At 35.6% G+C, this 19,294-nt stretch overlaps 1 protein-coding gene across 3 annotated transcripts in view; it reads left to right on the forward strand.

Annotated features, from left to right (window-relative positions):
• LOC112644163 (L-lactate dehydrogenase B chain-like) overlaps positions 1-13,316 on the forward strand; it is a 171,201-nt gene extending 157,885 nt beyond the window's left edge. For 2 of the 3 annotated variants that reach the window (XR_007412196.1, XR_007412191.1), the window contains exons 11-12: positions 10,046-10,191; positions 10,524-13,316. The gene's annotated coding sequence lies outside the window, so the exon portion shown is untranslated. Of the gene's footprint in view, positions 1-2,774; positions 2,959-10,045; positions 10,192-10,523 lie in introns of those variants that run through there. The other variant, XR_007412195.1, reaches the window with a different exon arrangement.
• Positions 13,317-19,294: the final 5,978 nt, after the last annotated feature.

Genomic DNA, 19,294 nt, shown 5'->3' on the forward strand with positions numbered 1-19,294 from the left:
ATACCACCACACACCAGTGAGAATGGGGAAAATTAACAAGGCAGGAAACCACAAATGTTGGAGAGGGTGAGGAGAAAAGGGAACCCTCTTACACTGTTGGTGGGAATGTGAAATGGTGCAGCCACTCTGGAAAACTGTGTGTAGGTTCCTCAAAGAGTTAAAAATAGATCTGCCCTACGACCCAGCAATTGCACTGTTGGGGATTTACCCCAAAGATACAGATGCAACGAAATGCTGGGACACCTGCACCCCGATGTTTCTAGCAGCAATGTCCACAATAGCCAAACAGTGGAAGGAGCCTCGGTGTCCATCGAAAGATGAATGGATAAAGAAGATGTGGTTTATGTATACAATGGAATATTACTCAGCCATTAGAAATGACAAATACCCACCATTTGCTTCAACGTGGATGGAACTGGAGGGTATTATGCTGAGTGAAATGAGTCAATCAAACATTATATGGTCTCATTCATTTGGGGAATATAAATAATAGTGAAAGGGAATAGAAGGGAAGGGAGAAGGACTGTGTGGGAAATATCAGAAAGGGAGACAGAACATAAAGACTCCTAACTCTGGGAAATGAACTAGGGGTGGTGGAAGGGGAGGAGGGCGGGGGGTGGGGGTAAATGGGTGACGGGCACTGAGGGGGGCATTTGACGGGATGAGCACTGGGTGTTATTCTGTGTGTTGGCAAATTGAACTCCAATAAAAAATAAATTTATTATTAAAAAAAAAGGAAAAAAGATTTTGCTTCATGTCCATCCTAATTGGAAGCAGTAGCCCGGCTACCTAGAAGCAGAGCATCTATGTGATTGGTTAGGAGTGCAAGTTTGGCTTTCTCTGGTTGGTCCTAAGTTAGAAGTAGTGACAAAAATAAAGGAAACGGTCAGTTATTGATCAAGTCCTGTACATTTGGGGCTGGTTGTGAAGTAATTGTTTAACTTCCTGGGATTATTACTAAAAACTTCCTACAAGTCTGAATTATAGCAGGCTCACTTCCTGGACTATTTATTATAGATAAGGGGGTTGGTTTTATAGTCAGGTTGTGGGTCAAAGTTCTGTTTTTATATATGATCTGGCCATCATCTATATATTCAGTCTCTCAGTAATAAATAATATAGAGACACACCCTTCAATCTGATAGTATAATGAAAACAGTGATTAATCATAACTGGGAGTATCTGAAGAGGCTTTATAGTGATGGCAATATTTGAGATTAATCTTGAAGCCTAAGTAAAAGGAATATGAAAAGAAATTGCTACCTGAGATTACAACATTTTCAAAGAAACAAGCAGATAGGGTATGATGAGTTCAGGAAGCAGTGACCTTTTAAAGAAGCTTGAGCATAAGAGGGTGGGGGCAGAAGATGAGCTAGGAAAGAACTGTTGGAACCAAAGTGTAATGGACTTTGAATGCTGTCCTAAACGTAATCTTGTGGACTCCAGGGGAGAGAGGAATGCTTTCAAGCCATAGTTATAAAATTAGATTTTAGTTTAAGTAATTTATGTATATTTCTGTTTTAGTAATTTATGTATATTTTCTGAAATATATAGGGGGTATGTCAGGAAATATACATGGGGTATGTGTATTATATATATATGGGGTATGTATATATACATGGGGTATGTATATATACATGTACAGAAAATATACATGGGGTATGTCAGGAAACTGGAAGTTTGTACACAAGCTAGGATGATATTTTATAAATTGGAAGAAATGGCCGTGAAGACCTTCAGCTGGGTGGGGGCAGGCGATGTGTAGAGCAGAGGGCATATAGAGATGATCAGGGCAGCATCTTGGACACAGAATGAGTGCTCCATAATTGCATATGTTTTTGAGTGAATAAATGGAATATCTAGGAAGTGGAATGGATTGGAGATTTGGTGAATGTTTGGATGTTAAAACCTAAGGATAGAAAAGACTCAAGAACTATTAAAGTTTTTAGCTTCAATGCTGATTATGCATCAATGCCATGGGCCAAAGTATAAAAAATAGGGAGCATGACACTTTATGGGTGAAGATGCCAAGTTCAACTTTAGACACGCCTTTATAAACTTGGATAGTTATTGGCAATGTGGTGTGGAGGCAGGGGTGGGGGGTGGGGTCACTGGTAGCACATTAAGGAGTAGTTGCAATCATATGAAGAGGTATAATTGGTCAGAAAGACCTTTGAAAGCTAGAGAAGGAGATCTAATTCTTGAATAAATACACTGATTTTCAAGCAGTAGATAGAAGAGGAGGTATTAGTATTTGTCAACTATAAACTGTCCTTGTGCTCCTTCTTTGGTATTTTCCCTTTCAATTGCTTTATGCCGTTTATCTTTTTGGAGGTAGGATGATGAACAGAGCACTTTTAAGAAAAACTGCAGAAATCAGTTTATGTGGAGTGTACAGAATTCTGAGGATCTAACTCTGAAGCATGGACCTCATGTGGGCAAATGGTCTGTGGCATGAAGGGACCTAAGTTGGAACCCAAGCTCTCTTAATTTATGTGCCCTTGACTGTATTACTTCTTTGAGCCACATATTAAAGTTAATTACTGCCACCTTAAGGAGTTTTATGGTTAAATGAGATAATTCTGTATAATAAATGTAAGGTGCCTACTGATACCTAGCACATAGTTTGAGCTCAATAAATAAAAGGTGCTATGACTATAAAAAGGGCTAGAAGAGTAACACTAGAGAAAAGTTGTAAGTATAATTTGTATTTTGTATACCAAATTGTTTATATCGTAGAGATAATTATGGGAAATTAATTTTTTTTTCTCTTAGCTCTTCACACTTAAGGAAGAAGTATTTTGCGAGGCGAGGCACCTGAGTGGCTCAGCTGTTAAGCATCCAACTTGATTTCTGCTCAGGTCATGATCTCAAGGTCATGACTCCACATTCAGTGCAGAGTCTGCTTGAGATTCTCTCTCTCCCTCTCCTCTACACCTTCCCCTGCTCTCTCTCCCTTTCCAAGTAAATAAATAAACTTTTTTTCTTTTAAAGAAAGAAGTATTTTGCTTCAATAAAATCAATTTTGCTCTTTCCAAAGAAGGATGGAAAAAAAAACCTTCCAAAATAATATTTTATTATTTCTTTGGTTCAATATATATACTTATCTTCACTCAAAATTACTCTTAGGATTATCTCTTAATACGGCACTTCTAGGTAACAAGAATTTATTGGATGTCCATCATGTGCCAGGTACTGTGCTGGGCATCAGAATACAAAGATGAATAAGGCTGCTTCTCTTGAGAAATTCATTCATTCAATAAAATATTTATTTACCACCTGCTAATGGGCATGTGCTTATTTGATGGTGGAAATGCAGCAGAGAATAAAAACACACAGAGACTCCGAGCTTTGGCAGGCTACATTTAAGTGAAGGGAGAGGCAAGAAAACAATAAGCAGGTAAAGAAAGAAGATAAATGTCCATGGCACTTAATAAAGAAAAGAATAAAGAATAATAGGTACAGAGTGACTGGAAGAGGTATGTATGGCCCAATGGTCTCTTTGGGGCTAGGGTAGGGTGAAGTGGAGGAACATGACAGCAATAATAAAAAAAATCTGGATTATGAATTATTGAATTATGAAAGCAACTATTACAGTAGTTGGGGACAGGGGAAATATAGACATAACAACAACAACAACAACAAAAAACAGTCCAGAGTGAGGGGGAAGCTATAAATGCTTTAGAAATAAATTACTTTGGAATAAAATTTTAGTCATTTTAGGGGCTTTTATATGTTCATGTCTCTCACTTTACCCTCATTCTTCAACTGGGGTTAAAACTTAAGAGAGGAAAAAAATCAGCTTTCTTAGATTCTCCCAAATATTCACTTTCAGTAAGCATCTTTTTAAAAATTTCTTAATTTAATTAAGGGGAGGGGGCTTGAACTCTTGACCCTGAGATCAAAGCCTGAGATTGAGTCAAATGCTCAACCAACCAGCTACCCAGGCACCCCCACTTTGGGTAAACATCTTGATTGCAAATTAAACTCAGGGATATTGGATATAATTTTTGTTATAAGTAATATTTTTATATCAGTGAATCTCCAATCAAAGCGGTTTTCATATGTCTTTAAAGTCAAAGCTGAAGATCTTTAAGTTTCTTCATTATCTAAATAGCATGTAGAATCAAAGGCAGTACTTAAAGTCATAGGGCTTTGGAATTAGAAAGGACCATTTTGTCTAAGTCACTCTTATTTTGCAGAAGGTGGGCTGGAAAGAAGGAAATGAATGCAAAATAAAAGAAATGAAAAATGAAAAAAAGGGTAATTGGCAGAACAAGAACAGAAACCATGGTTTCTGGATCACTGGATCACCAAATCCAGTGACTATATTTCCAATTTTCTTATCCATCTAATAACCAAGTGCTTCCAATGTGCCAGGCACTATATTAGGCTCTGGGTACCTAGATAAGTAACAAGCTCATTGCAGGAAATTATTCTCTCATTCCCTAAGACTTTGTAGATTGCCAAAAGTTGTCTCAAGTAAGCAAATTATAAGTTATAACCTCTCAAAATAGGCACTATACAGAAAATGCCAAATTGATACATGAAAACAAGTCCTTGAACATGCTTATTCTTTATCCATCTGCATTAAGATTTTTTAAACTGTATTTTAATAGAGAAGGCTTTTGTATTGAGTTTAAATCTAGACTCAGAAACTTATAGTTTCTGACCTAGGAAAAGTTGCTGAGCTTTAGTTTCTAGTGGCAAATCATGACAAAAGTTGCCAGCTCAATGCTAGGAACATATATTAGAGACTCCATGAACATTTACCTTTTATTTTGCTTTGTAATTTTATAATTTCTCACAAGAGGAAAATATGCATATAGAAAAGTATTTTCAAGATAGAACTGTAGGATCTGATTTATTAATTCATGCAGTGACCTTTACTGAATATGACTTAATCTGACATTTAATTTTTTGCAAATATTATTACTCAGTTATTTGGGTTAATATGGTGATAAATAACTTTCTGTTATTGGAAACTGATTGTATTTGATTGATTTATCTGAAATCCTAAACTTCTTTTAACTTTACCAAACATGGACTAATATTATTTGTATTTCATCACTATTATGACTGTAAAGGCCAAGTAACAGCAGAACAAAAATTACATTCTTCATGTATTTCTTTTCTCTTTTACACTTTCTTTTCTGGCCACAGAATATACTAAAAATAAGAACATTGATTTAATTATCTATGAAGCATTAGGTAACCATTTGCAATAGAAAATCTATTTTTAGGGGCATCTGGGTGGCTCAGTTCATGATCTCAAGGCTGTGAGACTGAGCCCTGCATAGGGCTCCATGCTCTTGGGGCATCTGTTTGGGATTCTCTCCCTCTCCCTTTGCCCCTCCTCTGTTGGCTGGCTTGCCCTCTCTCTTGCTCTCTCTCTCAAATAAATAAATAAAATCTCTTAAAAAAAGAAAGGAAAGAAAATCTGGCTTTTGATCTTAGTTCTTAGACTTATTAAATATGCTATTTTATACAAATGACTATATTGTTAGGCTTCAGTAGTCTCCTCTATAACATGTGGATATTAACACCTACCGTAGGATTGATAGAGAATTAAATGAATAATATCTCTAAAGCATAGTAACTGGCATGTAGAAAGTATTTAATAACTGTTTTCTATTTTTTTACATCTCATTAGGTATTTGCTTCCTAAACAACTTTGTTTGATCTCCAAGAGTTAATTGCTACCTTCTGTTGATGTAGTTAAACTTTGATGAACATTTGAGATCCTATCTATCATTTATCACCTGGACAATGAGTATAGAGGAAGATTCAAATATTGTCAAGATTCTACATTTTATTTTATTTATTTCTTAAAAGATTTTATTTATGTATTTGAGAGAGAGTGTGTGAGTGCATGCATACAAGTTAGGGCGAGGGACAGCAGGAGAAGCAGACTCCCCAAGGAACAGGGAGCCCAATATGGGGCTCAATCCTGGGACCCTGAGGTCATGACCCAAGCCGGAGGCAGCTGCTTAACTGACGGAGCCACCCAGATTCTATATTTTAGAGGCTGTCAATTAAGAATCCCCTTATCTGCCACAGATTTAATACTTTTAAATGCCACATACCTTATGAGTGTTTGGTTTCTCTAAGGAACAATAAATTAATGAAGTATAAACCTTGATCTCAAAAGGAACAAAAACCACAATAATTAGAACACATATGGAAAGAATGATGCATATACCTCTTTTTCTTTCCCTATTTATCCTCCCATTCCCACTCCTGAAATTCTTCCACTCTGCCCTCTGAAGTTCACAGTCACTCATAAAAAAGTATTTTCTATATTCTCAATCTTTCTCTAATGGAAGCTTAGCTCTCATCTGACATGGCTTCCTCCACAGGCTTCTCAAGAACAAACTCTTTTCTCTCTATATCCCTGGCCCATTGATCTTAATGCTAAGGAAGATATCCATTTTGCTTCTCATTGCCACACTGTCCAATATGTCAGCCACTAGTCACAAGTGGCTATTTAAATTTAAATTCATTAAAATTAAATAATATTAAAAATTCAGTTCCTCAGTTCTACTAGCCACATTTTTTTAAAGATTTATTTATTTTTGTTTTAGAGAGAGGGAGAGGAAGGGCAGAGGGAGAGGGAAAGAATCCTCAAGTAGATTTCCCACTGAATGTGGAAGCTGACATGGGGCTTAATCCCAGAATCCTGAGATTATGACCTGAGTCGAAATCAAGAGTCTGATGTTTAACCAACTGAGCCACCCAGGCACCCCAACTAGTCACATTTCAAGTGCTCAATAGCCACTTGTGGCTAGTGGTTACTATATTGGACAGAACAGATATAGGACATTTTCATCAATGCACAAAGTTGTATGGAAGCACTATTCTAGATTCTTTTAGCTTCCTTTCCCAAATCCCTAGCTTTTAATTTTATCAGCCTGTTCCATGCACTGCTCTAACCTTGTGACAGTCATCTACATGTTATTCATTCTTTTTTTAGGAGGCAGCCCTAGACACTTTCAGACTCTACCTAAATGATCCTCCCCATGTGGTGGCATCTCAATTTCTTGATCTCTTCTCCCCCAAATATTTTACTCTTTTTTTCTAATTTAGTGACACTATTCCCATGGTCACACCCTAGAATTTATGATTACCTGTGATCTTCCACCCATAATATCAGCTTTCAACATCTCATTCTCTAATATTGCAACTCATTCTCCTTATTTCCCCCTCTTTAAACAGCTTAGATTTCATGGCTCACCATTCCTTGTACATACTGTCAAGTTTCTTGCCCTGCTTTCACATTATATTATTCACCTGGTAAAACCCTACCCTGGAAAAATTCAATTCTGCCTCTTCTGAACCTATATTCTCCAAGATGAATACAGCTGAGGAATAACTACAATCCTGTTGACCAGTCTCACTTTAAATTTATTCACTATTCTTGGTCAATATTCCTTATCCTTTTACTAAACTCCTTCCCCATTCTCATCCTCAGCTGGTGGCCTTCCGTCCGTCTCTTACCATTGTGAAATCAATCAGAAGAGAACTTTCATATTCATCCAGTTAAGAAAGAAATCCCTCCCCTGATCTCATTTCTCCTCTTCAACTATCTGCTCATTCTCTTAACAGATAAACATTATAAAACTCTGTATTCTTTCTTCCTTTTAGCCATTCCACTTCTCCCTTTCTCTCTAGAACCATCTCCAAACAGGTTTTTGTCTCTATCTTCTTACTAAAATGTCTTTTATCACTGTCACCATGAATACCATATTGCTAAATCTAATGGTAGAGTCCCAGTTCTCATCTGACTTATCAGTAACATTTGCAAAGCTCATTACTTCCTGCTTTTAAAAATACTTTCTTTTACTTAGTTTCTCAGAAACCACTTTCTTTGGTGTTTCTCCTACATCACTGGCTACTTCTACTCTGTCTCCTGTGCTTGTTCCTTCTCATCTGTCTAACTTCTGAATGCTCTAACATCCTTTAGTTAGCTGTTAGTCTGTATAGGGCTTCCTTTTTAAATTTACATTACCCTTGGTAATTTCTTCCAGCCTCCTGGTTTTACATGCTATCTATACTCTCTCTCATCTTCAGAACCAAACCTTCTCTCAGGCCCCCAACTTTTCTAATCACTTACTTAATATCCTCACTTGGCATTTTAAAATTAATGCATTGCAAACTGACTTTCAGATTTCCTTCACCAGATGTCAACCTGTTACCATCTCTCTACCTTACTAAATGCTGACTCCATTTTTTCAGGCACTTGGGTAAAAACTTTTATCCTTGATCTATTTCTTATACCTGACATTTAATCTATAAGCAAATCTTTTTTCCATTTTCAAAATATATTGGAATCTTTTTTTTTTCACCACCTTCACTGCTTCCAGGTAGTTTAGCATCATCTCTCGCTTAGATGGAATAATAGGCACATAATCAGTCTCCTACTTCTATACTTACCATTGTACTGTCTATTCTCAAAAGAGCAGTCAGAGTGATGGTAGTAAAACATAAGTCAAATCATATGTATTTTCTCTGCCCCCAAATTCTCATCTGGTTTCCCATCGTTCTCAGAGTAAAAGTCAAAGTCTTTATCGTGGTGTAAAATGTTCCCTAGAGTCTGTCCACTTAAACTCTTTGGTTTTACCTCCTGTTATTCTGTAACTCATACTGGCCACTTGCCATTTCTCTCACACACCAGGCAAGCTCCTTTCTGAGGGCCTTTGCACTTGCTGCTTCTTCTGCCTAAAATTGTTTTCTGTCACATGGATGCCAAGCTTACTCCTTCACCATTTTCATTGAAGGTTTCCTGACCACTTTATGTGAAATCGCAAAGTTCTCTCCAACCCCCAGCATCTTCCAATTTCCTTCTTTTTTTCTACATATTTTTCCTATATCTATCTATCTATCTATCTATCTATCTATCTATCTATCTATCGACCTATCATCTATCATCTATATTTTCCCACTGAAAGAAAATGGAGTTTTTTCCTTTGCTTTACTAAGTGCCTGAAACATAGAATATATATATATATACTATATATATATATGTATTTCATAGTATATATATTTCATTTCATATATATTGATGGAGTGAATGAGAAGTGTTTTCTATAGCACTTGTACAATATATTTTTCTTTTAAAAAATTGAGATGTTTTGTTTCTAAGTCTTTTTCTTTTCTCCTATTTTTTAGTTTCATTTTTAAGTTTGTATTTAAATTCTAGTTAGTTAATATATAGTGTAATATAAGTTTCAAGAGTACAATTTAGCATTTACTGTGCCTATTTCTTTTTAAACTCATTTTAATCATTTAGATAATAATAATAGAGTTATAAAGGTCAAAACTGGAGTGGGAAGATATATTTAAAACCACCTGTTACACCCCAAAAGCAAACAAACAAAAAGCATACAGAATTATTTTTACAAATGTCAAAAACAAACTATTCTGCTAAGAAAAAAAGAGGAAAATCACCTGAGGCTAGAGAAGAAAAAGTACATTAGAGTGGGAGCTAAAGCTATGTGCCTAATGAATGGCAAGCCAGCACCAAATTAGGCAATAAGGTCTGGGGTTTCAGGGTCTGCTCAGGAGGAGGAGCTGAATGTATGCTGGAGGAAGTAAAGGGCCACAGGGGAACCACCAGGGTAAAGCTGGGGGTAGAGTGTTATAAGGAGGGGATTGCTGAATTAGATCCACTCAATGAAGAGGAAGAATCACCATGGACTGAAGCCTGGCCCACATCGCTTATATGGAGTTCAAAATTGCACAATTTGTGTCGAGCAGAATCCCCAAGGCTCTAATTTAAGCCCAAGTTTGGAGCCATGAAACCCAGAGGGCCAGACTGTGGCCCATCAAAATCATGGTAGTGGTTGGGAGAGGGAGGTGGGAGGGTTGTGGTCGAAAAGAACTTCAACTGTATCTGTAGTATTTGTTGGAGGGGAGAAAAGCAAATATGAGAAAATGTTACCAATTTGCAGTTGCTGTTGAAAACATGGGTGATTTTCTCTTATTCTATATATATTTTAGTCATTATTTTAATATATATTTTTAATGATTTTATTTATGTGTTTCAGAGAGAGAAAGCAGGAACAGGGGGAGGACAGAAGAAGAGGGAGAGCAGGCTCCCCGCTGAGCAGGGAGGTTGCTATAGGGTTTGTCCCAGGACCCCAAGATCCTGACCTGAGCTGAAGACAGCCACCTAACTGACTGAGCCACACAGGTGCCCCAATATAATGTTTTTAATATAATTAGTTTTAAAAGGAAAAAGTTTTAAAAGAAGTTGAGTAGCTTCTCTAGCCTTTTTATGATGATTCTAGTGGCTTAGCTCTGTTTCTTATACATTTCATTTGGTAGCATCAGAAGTGATTAAAGGAAAGAGTAAATTCCAACTTACATAAATATATACACATATTTTTCTGTTTCTTGTAGGTTATAAAAGTACTATTATTAAAAAAGTTATTAAAAGTATTAAAAAGTACTCTTAGGATAAAAGTAAAAAAAAAAGTATAAAATCTAATTGTTTCTTTTGGTTCCCTTGATCAATTGTGATAGCACCAACTTGGAAGGAACTCAAACCCACAGGACTTCCCATGCAATTCACATCATATGGCATTTATAGTGAATGAGAATTGAAGCCAAAAGAAACACTTAAATAGCCCTGGATGTTTACCTATGATTGTCAAGTAGACTTTATGTTGGATGTGTGGTTGTGTGTGTGTGTGTATATGTGTTGCTTTAAGTTAAAAATTTTGAACACTTAGTTCAAGAAGTAATCCAAAATTTGTTCTTACTTAATGAAAGTTGCTCAAGTGCAAATCTAGAACATTTATTTGCTCTAAATCTTCCTGAAAATTTTGATTAGATATAATAATCTGTGTTGTTAATCCATATTAATATTCTGTACAAAAGGCAAGATGTTTCTGATAGCAAATGGCCTCTCTGCTAACACTTCTGCATGAAAAGAGTCTTACACTTTTTTGAATGCTAACTTGGAATAAGAGCAGCTTTATTATTCTGCCTCATATATTCAGCCTCTGTGTACTTTCAGATGGGACTCCTTAAATCTCACCTTAAAAGAAAAGTCTCTGGTCTTCAGAAGAAAAGAGTATTTCCTTTGAGAAATAATTCTACACTCAAAGTGTCATTTTAAAAAATATGATTTGAATCATCCTGTTGCATCCCTGTTCATTTTTTGTTTTGGCTCATGGTATATTTGAAAGCTGCTAAATAGATCTTACTCAAATTTTCCAAAAACAATTCTTTATTGGAAAAAGACCAAGAATCTGAAACATAAATAGTTGGACTCAAAAACGTTCTTTAACATTTTAAGAATTTGATGAAACTAGATGTTTAAAATAAATTTTTTCTTTTATGGATTGAACTAACTTTCCATTATAATTACTTGACATATAATACGTGTTTTAAAATGTTTAATTTTTATAAATATGACCTGCTTGGATCTTACATCCAATCTTGGAACCTGTAACCTGGGATGACAGTATGACAATACTCCTATTACTCTATCACTTACTACATTAAAATTATGTAAACGTTAATGCCTGCAGAGCACTTTGAGATATTCAGAATAAAAGAAGTTCATTAATTCCAGATTTGTGATCAAAGATGGGAATCTTTTAGAAGGGAATGACAATCAGGAAAGCCAGGAGATAGAATTAGAAGAAGCATTTTAACCAAGTGGTGATGAAGGAAGTTATGAAAGTAGAAACATAGAGAAAAAAATATAAACAAAGATCTGAATCCAACATGATCCCTAGCATAGTATATCCAGGAGTGGTAATAACAGCTGATAACATTTTAAAATTCATATTCTTACCTGTCATAATTATGCTTGAAAATCATGCAAGGTACTAATAATACAGTACCAGTGACAGGCTTGAGGTATATGCCATTCTTCTAGAAATTTCAAAGGAAGAGTGTACAGCTTTCATGAGCGGAGGATGAGGCATGTATGCTAGTTTTTAGGCTGCCACGATTAAGCAAGATGATTATATTAATGAAAAAAGGACTCAATTAGAAATGAGCCCTTTGAGAGGAATTAAATCACCTTAATGAATATAATTAACTTTTGCACTGAATTAATCAAGGTTGAACTCTAACCTATAACCCCAGATGACTTGCTTGAATTCTGTCTTTGTCTGAAAACCAAATTTTGGAGCTTAGTTTTCGCATGGATCCATTATCCTGGTGTTCCAAAACTTATCTAGTCAGCAGGAATGACTAGCTTAACGAAAAGATACAGCTTCATGGCCTCTACCCCAGACCATGAACTCACAATCTCTAAAGTGGACTTTGGGAATCTGGCTTGCTTTTGTACTCTCCAAGTGTTCAAGAACCCTTATATGATGGAGATATGCCTCAAATATAAAAAAAAATTTCAGAACTTTACATAATTTATTAACAGTTGATATCTGAAATAGCAATAAAATCTATCAATTATTTTGTATGTGCAGTGTGCCAGATACTGACGTGAATTTTTTTTTCCATATGCATATTAACATTTCTAGGGGTCATTATCCCCATTTTACAAACTAGAAGTTAAATAGCAGAGCAGGTCTGTTGCTTGCCCAAGGTCTTAGAGGAAGTAAGACGCAGAGCTGTGATTCTAACTCCAGAACTTGTGAGCCTTTTAAAACAGCATGATGTAATTTCTGATTCTCCATACATTGTCCTGACCTTGTGTATTAGATTTGGTTCTAGCATATTTAGTTAAGAAGAGTTTCATATTTATTTACAAAAAGTTCCAAAAATGTTTGAGAAGAAACATGGTATGTTTTTAGCAAGCTGATATTAAAGAAAATGTCCCAGTGGTAGATTTCTCTCTCTTTGCCTGCTTTCTACTCTTGTTTGCATACCGGCTAGATTTTGGTCCATACCCAACAGGGCAGATGGCTGTAGGAGGTATATCCTGACTATGGGAGAGCAAGTTCACTATAGATAATAACCACTTGGCCTTTTCCACATCTAGAGCTCTGAAAATTGGGAGGTTTGAGACCTTCCTAGTTTCTGGCCCATACCTTTAGGTTTCCAGCAGCTCATTCCATGTTTGTGGCCCATGAGCCATTCTTATGTAAAGTACCTGCAAATTTGATGTAATCTTTGTTGTATTGCAACGAACCACAAACCAAGAATTTCCTACTGTGGGTCTCTTATACAAAGGCAATGCTATGATTAAAAATCCTATAGGGGAGATCCCTGGGTGGCTCAGAGGTTTGGCACCTGCCTTCAGCCCAGGGCGTGATCCTGGAGTCCCGGAATTGAGCCCTACATAGGGCTCCCTGCATGGAGCCTGCTTCTCCCACCGCCTGTGTCTCTGCCTCTCTCTCTCTCTCTCTCATGAATAAATAAAATCTTAAAAATAAATAAATAAATAAATAAATAAATAAATAAATAAATAATAAAAATCCTATAGGAAATAAATCAGGCTGCATAGAAGCAAAAAAATATACTCATCTTTTAAATATAAATGTGTTAAAATATTAAAGCAGAAAGGGAAATAAAAAAAAATTCAGGGAGCACCTGGGTGGCTTAGTTAATTAAACATCTGCCTTCAGCTCTGGCTGTGATCCCAGGGTCCTGGGATCGAGCCAGGCATCGGATTCCTTGCTCACAGGAGAGACTGCTTCTTCCTCTCTCTCTGCCTACCACTTCCCCTGCTTGTTCTCTCTCTCTCTCTTTCTGTCAAATAAATAAGATATTTAAAAAGAAAAAAAGGAAAAATTCAGGAACATTGAAATGAATGAATGATGTTTGCTCACAAAGGAAAGGCATTGGGATCCCTGGGTGGTGCAGCGGTATAGTGCCTGCCTTTGGCCCAGGGCACGATCCTGGAGACCCAGGATCGAATCCCACGTCGGGCTCCCGGTGCATGGAGCCTGCTTCTCCCTCTGCCTATGTCTCTGTCTCTGTCTCTCTCTCTCTCTCTGTGTGACTATCATAAATAAATAAAAATTTTTTAAAAAAGAATCTATTAAAAAATAAAAAGGAAAGGCATTGTTCTGTTTGCATCAGGCTTTTGGTTCCTAGGATCATCCTGCATATATGTTGAACTTCATTCTTTCTATTTTTATCTTTCTGTTGCATGCTGTGCACCCAGTAGAGATGGACAATTATGTGCATTAGTTTGGAGAATGAAGATGCTTTTCTGGCAACCTGGCCGAGTGCTGGGAGAGCATCTTTCAGATTCACTTGTGCCACTCTTGAAGTAGTCAAACAAACTGCATACAAGCTGGGTGTTTACAGTTTGAGGCCACAGACAAGGGAAAATATTTTGACTAATGTGTGCTGACGTCAATGGCTTAAGTCCCAGTCAGTTGAAGTACTCTTGTTGCTTAACAAACGCCTGCCCACTTTGTAGTTCAGCTTAGGAAATGCTGACAGTTGTCTTATAGGTTGTATTGGAAAGCAAGACTCTATCATAGAAGCAAAAAGTCCTTCTGAGAATAAGCACATTGTGTGTGGTTAATTTACATATGTCTTTCATGCAAATGTGTGTATGTATTTAAATACTTATGGAATATTGATATCACAAATATCTATGTGAGAGAGGAACAAAAGTAGCATTTAGATTGTAGCCTGGCTGTGGGGCATATATAAAATAGAGATTCACTTGACCTGCCTTCAAGCTATCAGTGCAAAGTTTGTTTTTCTTAGTCAAATTTTTGTATCAAATAAAAGTTCAGTATTTGGAAAGAATAAAGAACTCTCCTTTCTCTGGCCTTCTTCCACATCCTGAACTAGTCTTTGGTAATATTTCTTCTCTAGGGATCTGTACTCTGGCATCATTTGAATTGTAGAGCAGAACAATTCTGCTTAAAATGCCCAAGAATAGAATGATAAAGTTGAAAATGTCAACATTTCAGAAATAGATGCAAACATTCACTTCTCCACACTCATAGTTAAAATTAGCAAAATAAATGAAAACCATTGGTTTTCATTTTGTTTCTTTTCAAGAAACTTAACCACTGCATAGGGATGCAAAGATGTTTAGAGATACATTTATAGTACAAGTCAAATATGATAAAAATATAAAAATATTTAAGAATATATAATAGGGATTACAGAAGATTAATACCTTATCTTAGGAAGGCTCCATTTCCATACATAGGGTGGATGAGATATTCTAGAAACTTTCCAACAATATACTGGAAAGCTGGATAGAATATGACAAATTTCTTCTTAAATGCACAGTTGGTCATGCAAGAAAGTAAGGTAACTTTCCACAGAGCAAAAAATTAAAGAGGAAGTTTGAAATTAGAACGATAAACTGACACTCAACATACTTTCCTATGCTGGGAAAATAAACCAGTCTCAGTAACCCTAAAGTCTTGGATTTTAATGGATGCATATATGTAAGCAGTCAAGACTTTAGGACTGTGCAAGGCAAAAGGTATCCCTGCAGAAAGCCAAAATCCTCCAAAATCTATGTATTGAGTCGGCAAAATGGTGGATTGCCAAAACAAAAACATTTGGACTATTAATAAAGGCAAAAGAGAAAGAAACTTGTTTGTCTTCACATGGAGTATGCATGGGTGAAAATCCCCTTCTAAAATTTGGTAACAGCAGGCTTGTTCTTGTCAAGCAATTTGGAAACCCCAAATGGAGGCATTTATTTAGGCAGTACTTAGCCGGTAGTGTCCCAAAGTTTCTGATAGAAAAACAAAATCTAACCAGTTCTTGAAGAAATACACCTACAATTTAGGCCTCCCAGGATTCATTCATATAGATAAAAGCCCATAAAAACGTGACTTAGCAATACAAAGGCAAGCTTACCCAGAGAAACAACCAACCTTGAGCTTGTTTAGCAAAATTTGACTCCAAAGACTTTAGATATTGTATTTACTATATCTAAAATATAAATGTGTTAAAATACTTTAGTAAAAGATATAGGGATTTAATAACATTAGAAAGGAAAATGGTATGATAAAAAAGACTGACATATGTAAGAACCAAATAGAACTTCTAGAAATTAAAAAAAATAATTATTATTGAAATTAATTCTCTACTGAGTAGGTTAAATAGATAAGATCTAGTTGAAGAGAGAATTAATGAAACGTAAGATCAATTTAAATAGTTTTTCCAGCATGCACCAGAAAGAAATGGAGACATAGAAACCTTGGAAGAGAGATTAAGGGACACACACACAAAAAAATAATTTGGTGCAATAAACACCTCAGTATTTCAGAAAGTGGGAATTTAGGACAGGCAATGAGAGACTTTAATCCTCAATTTAGGAAGCAGAACAAATTCCAAAGAGGACAAGCTAAAAGAAGTGCATATATCTAAAAGTCATATCCTACTGAATTATTATGATAAATTATGCAGAATATCAGAAACAAAAATGAAATCTTAGGCAGTCGGAAAGATAAGATAGATTGGGGCACCTGGGTGGCTCGGTCAGTTAAGTACCTGACTCGTGGATGTGGCTCAGGTCCTGATCTCAGATTCCTGTTCTCAAGGTCGTGAGATTGAGCCCCATGTCGGACACTGTGCTCAGTATAGAGTCTGCTTACGACATTCTCTCCCTCTGCCCCTCCCCTGCAAGCTCTTTCTTTAAAATTAATAAATAAATCTTCAAAAAAAATGAAAGACAAGAGATTATTTATAAAAGATTGACAATTAGACCAAGGCCTGACTTCTCAATAGCAATAATGGAAGCCAGAAAATTGTGTAAAAATATCTTTCAACTTTTGAAAAGAAAAAGCTATCACCTTATATTAGTATGTTCAAAAAACTAACTTTCAGAATTGAAGGGCTGTCTATGACGTTTTCAGATAAACTCAAACTGAAAGTTTATTACTAACAACTTCTTATAATTAACGTTTCTCTGAAAGAGGAAAAATAATTCCAGAGGAAAAGTCTAAGATGCAAGAAGAGGAAACAAAGAAATCTTCTAAACTTGTGGCAAGGCTAAATAAACGTATTCTAAAATATATAATTTTGGAAGGTAAGAAAAAGACAAGATAACTATGGTAGGCAGAACCCTTGAAAATGCCCATGTCCTAATGTTTGGAAATGTTACATTATATGGCAAAGGGAGATTTAGGTTGCAGAAAGGATTAAGGTTTCTGATCAGCTGACTTTAAAAGAGATTATCCTGGATTACCTCTGTGGCCTAATGTAATCAGAAAAGTTTTTAAAGGTGAAAGAGAAAAAAAAAAGAAAAAAAATAAAGGTGAAAGAGAAGAGAGTCCGTTTTGAGATGTAACTGTAGATAAAGAGTGAGAGTAATGTAGGAGTTGGCCAGCCATTTCTAGCTTTGAACACAGGAAAGAGCCATGCACCAAGGAATAAAGAAAGGGTGGCCTCTAGAAGCTGAAAAAAGCAAAGAAAGGAAAGCCATTCATAGCCTATAGAGGGGGATACATGTCTGCTGAAATCTTGATTTTAGTCTGGTGGGATCTGTGTCAGACTTATGCTCTATAGAATTTAAATGATATGATTTTGAGTAGGCTGCTAAGCTTGGGATAATTTGTTACAACAGCAATAGAAAACTAATACAGATACCAATATGTAAAGGAAGGGAGTAAGGCATTTGAAGCTAAACTATTTTAAAATGTCCTTTTTTGGGAGGAAAGTAGAAATACTGATTAATTTACTTAATGAACTGTGCATATTACACTTTTGTGAACACCACTGAATGAATAGATAGGATATATAACTTTCTAACCACAGAAGGAAAAATGTAATAAAAAATTCTACAAATTCTAAGAGATTATTGATAGAGAAAACAAAAACAGAAAAAAAGATGAAATGGAAATTACAAAATAAGGTGGTAGAAATAATTTCAAGTGCATCAGTAGTGATAATAAGAATATAAATAGATCAAACCTCAACAGCTAAAAATGATTGCCAAATTGAATGAAAATGTAGAGTCTAGCTATAGCTATTTACAAGTGATGTATCTAAAGCATAAACAAAAAGATTGAGAATAGGACTCCTGGGTGGCTCAGCAGTTGAGCATCTGCCTTCGGCTCAGGGTGTGGCTCAGGGCGTGATCCTGGGGTCCTGGGATCGAGTCCTGCATTGGGCTCCCCACAGGGAGTCTGCTTCTCTCTCTGCCTGTGTCTCATGAATAAATAAATAAAATCTTTAAAAAAATTAAGAATAAAATTAAAGAAAAAAGCATACTTCGAAAATACTAATAAAAGCATGTTGTTGGTTAGCTATATTAAAATCAGATCAAGCAACTGAAGGTAAAAAATTATTAGGTTCAAAGAGAATCACCACATAATGATTAAAAATATAATCTAAATAAATACATGATTATTTCAAGCTTTTACATACCTAACAACAAACCCTTGGAACTTCCAAAGCAAGCCTTGGCAAATTTCAAAGAAAAATGAACAACTTCATCATCATCCTAGGAAGTTTTAACAGATTTGTTAAAGATTGATAATTCAAACAGTAAAATTAAGTAACTTGAACGACATAGTTAATAAGCTTGATTTCTAGAAAAGCCAATAGTCCCCAATAAGGCAATACATATTATTCTCAATCACATCTTAGATATTTATAAGATGTTATCATTTACTTTCATTAATAAATCATAATAAATATAAAAAATTATATTACAGAGACTTGATTACCTAATCAATCAAATTGATAATAAATAATGGAGACAAATAAACCTATTCATTTGGAAACAAACATTTAAGAATTTGTAATTAATTTGTGAGTTAAAAAACATCATAATGGAATTTAAGAAACATTTAGAACTGTACATTGTTATACCGCTAAATTATAAAAATTTTGAGAGCTAGAGATTGCATTGGAAAAGAAGAAAGGCTGAATATTAATGAGATAAACATTTAAATTAAGAAATTTTATGGCAGCCGGGTGGCTCAGCGGTTTAGCGCCGTCTTTAGCCCAGGGCCCGATCCTGGAGAACCGGGATGGAATCCCACGCCTGCTCCCTGCATGGAGCCTGCTTCTCCCTCCGCCTGTGTCTCTGTGTCCCTCTTTCTCTCTTTAGTATTTTTCATGAATAAATTAAAAAATAAAAAACCTTAAAAAAAAAAGAAATTTTAAAAAGACCAATGGAAATTACCAGGAGAAGTTGAATTAATAAAGGTAAGAACAGAAACCAATTCAGTATGTGACAAAGAATTGGAAAACAACACCAAAGCTCTTTTTGTAAAAAAGACTGATAAACAAAACTGCAATAAATTTGAGCAAAGGAAAAAAGAAATAGAAGGCACAAATAAACAATATTAAAAATAAAAAGTGCAACATAACTACAGAAATAGCAAAGATTTACCCTCTCATAATATGATACAACCTTATGTCAATGTTTAAGATTTAGA

Source organism: Canis lupus, chromosome 1 (assembly GCF_003254725.2).
Source record: "Canis lupus dingo isolate Sandy chromosome 1, ASM325472v2, whole genome shotgun sequence".
Lineage (NCBI taxonomy): Eukaryota > Metazoa > Chordata > Mammalia > Carnivora > Canidae > Canis > Canis lupus.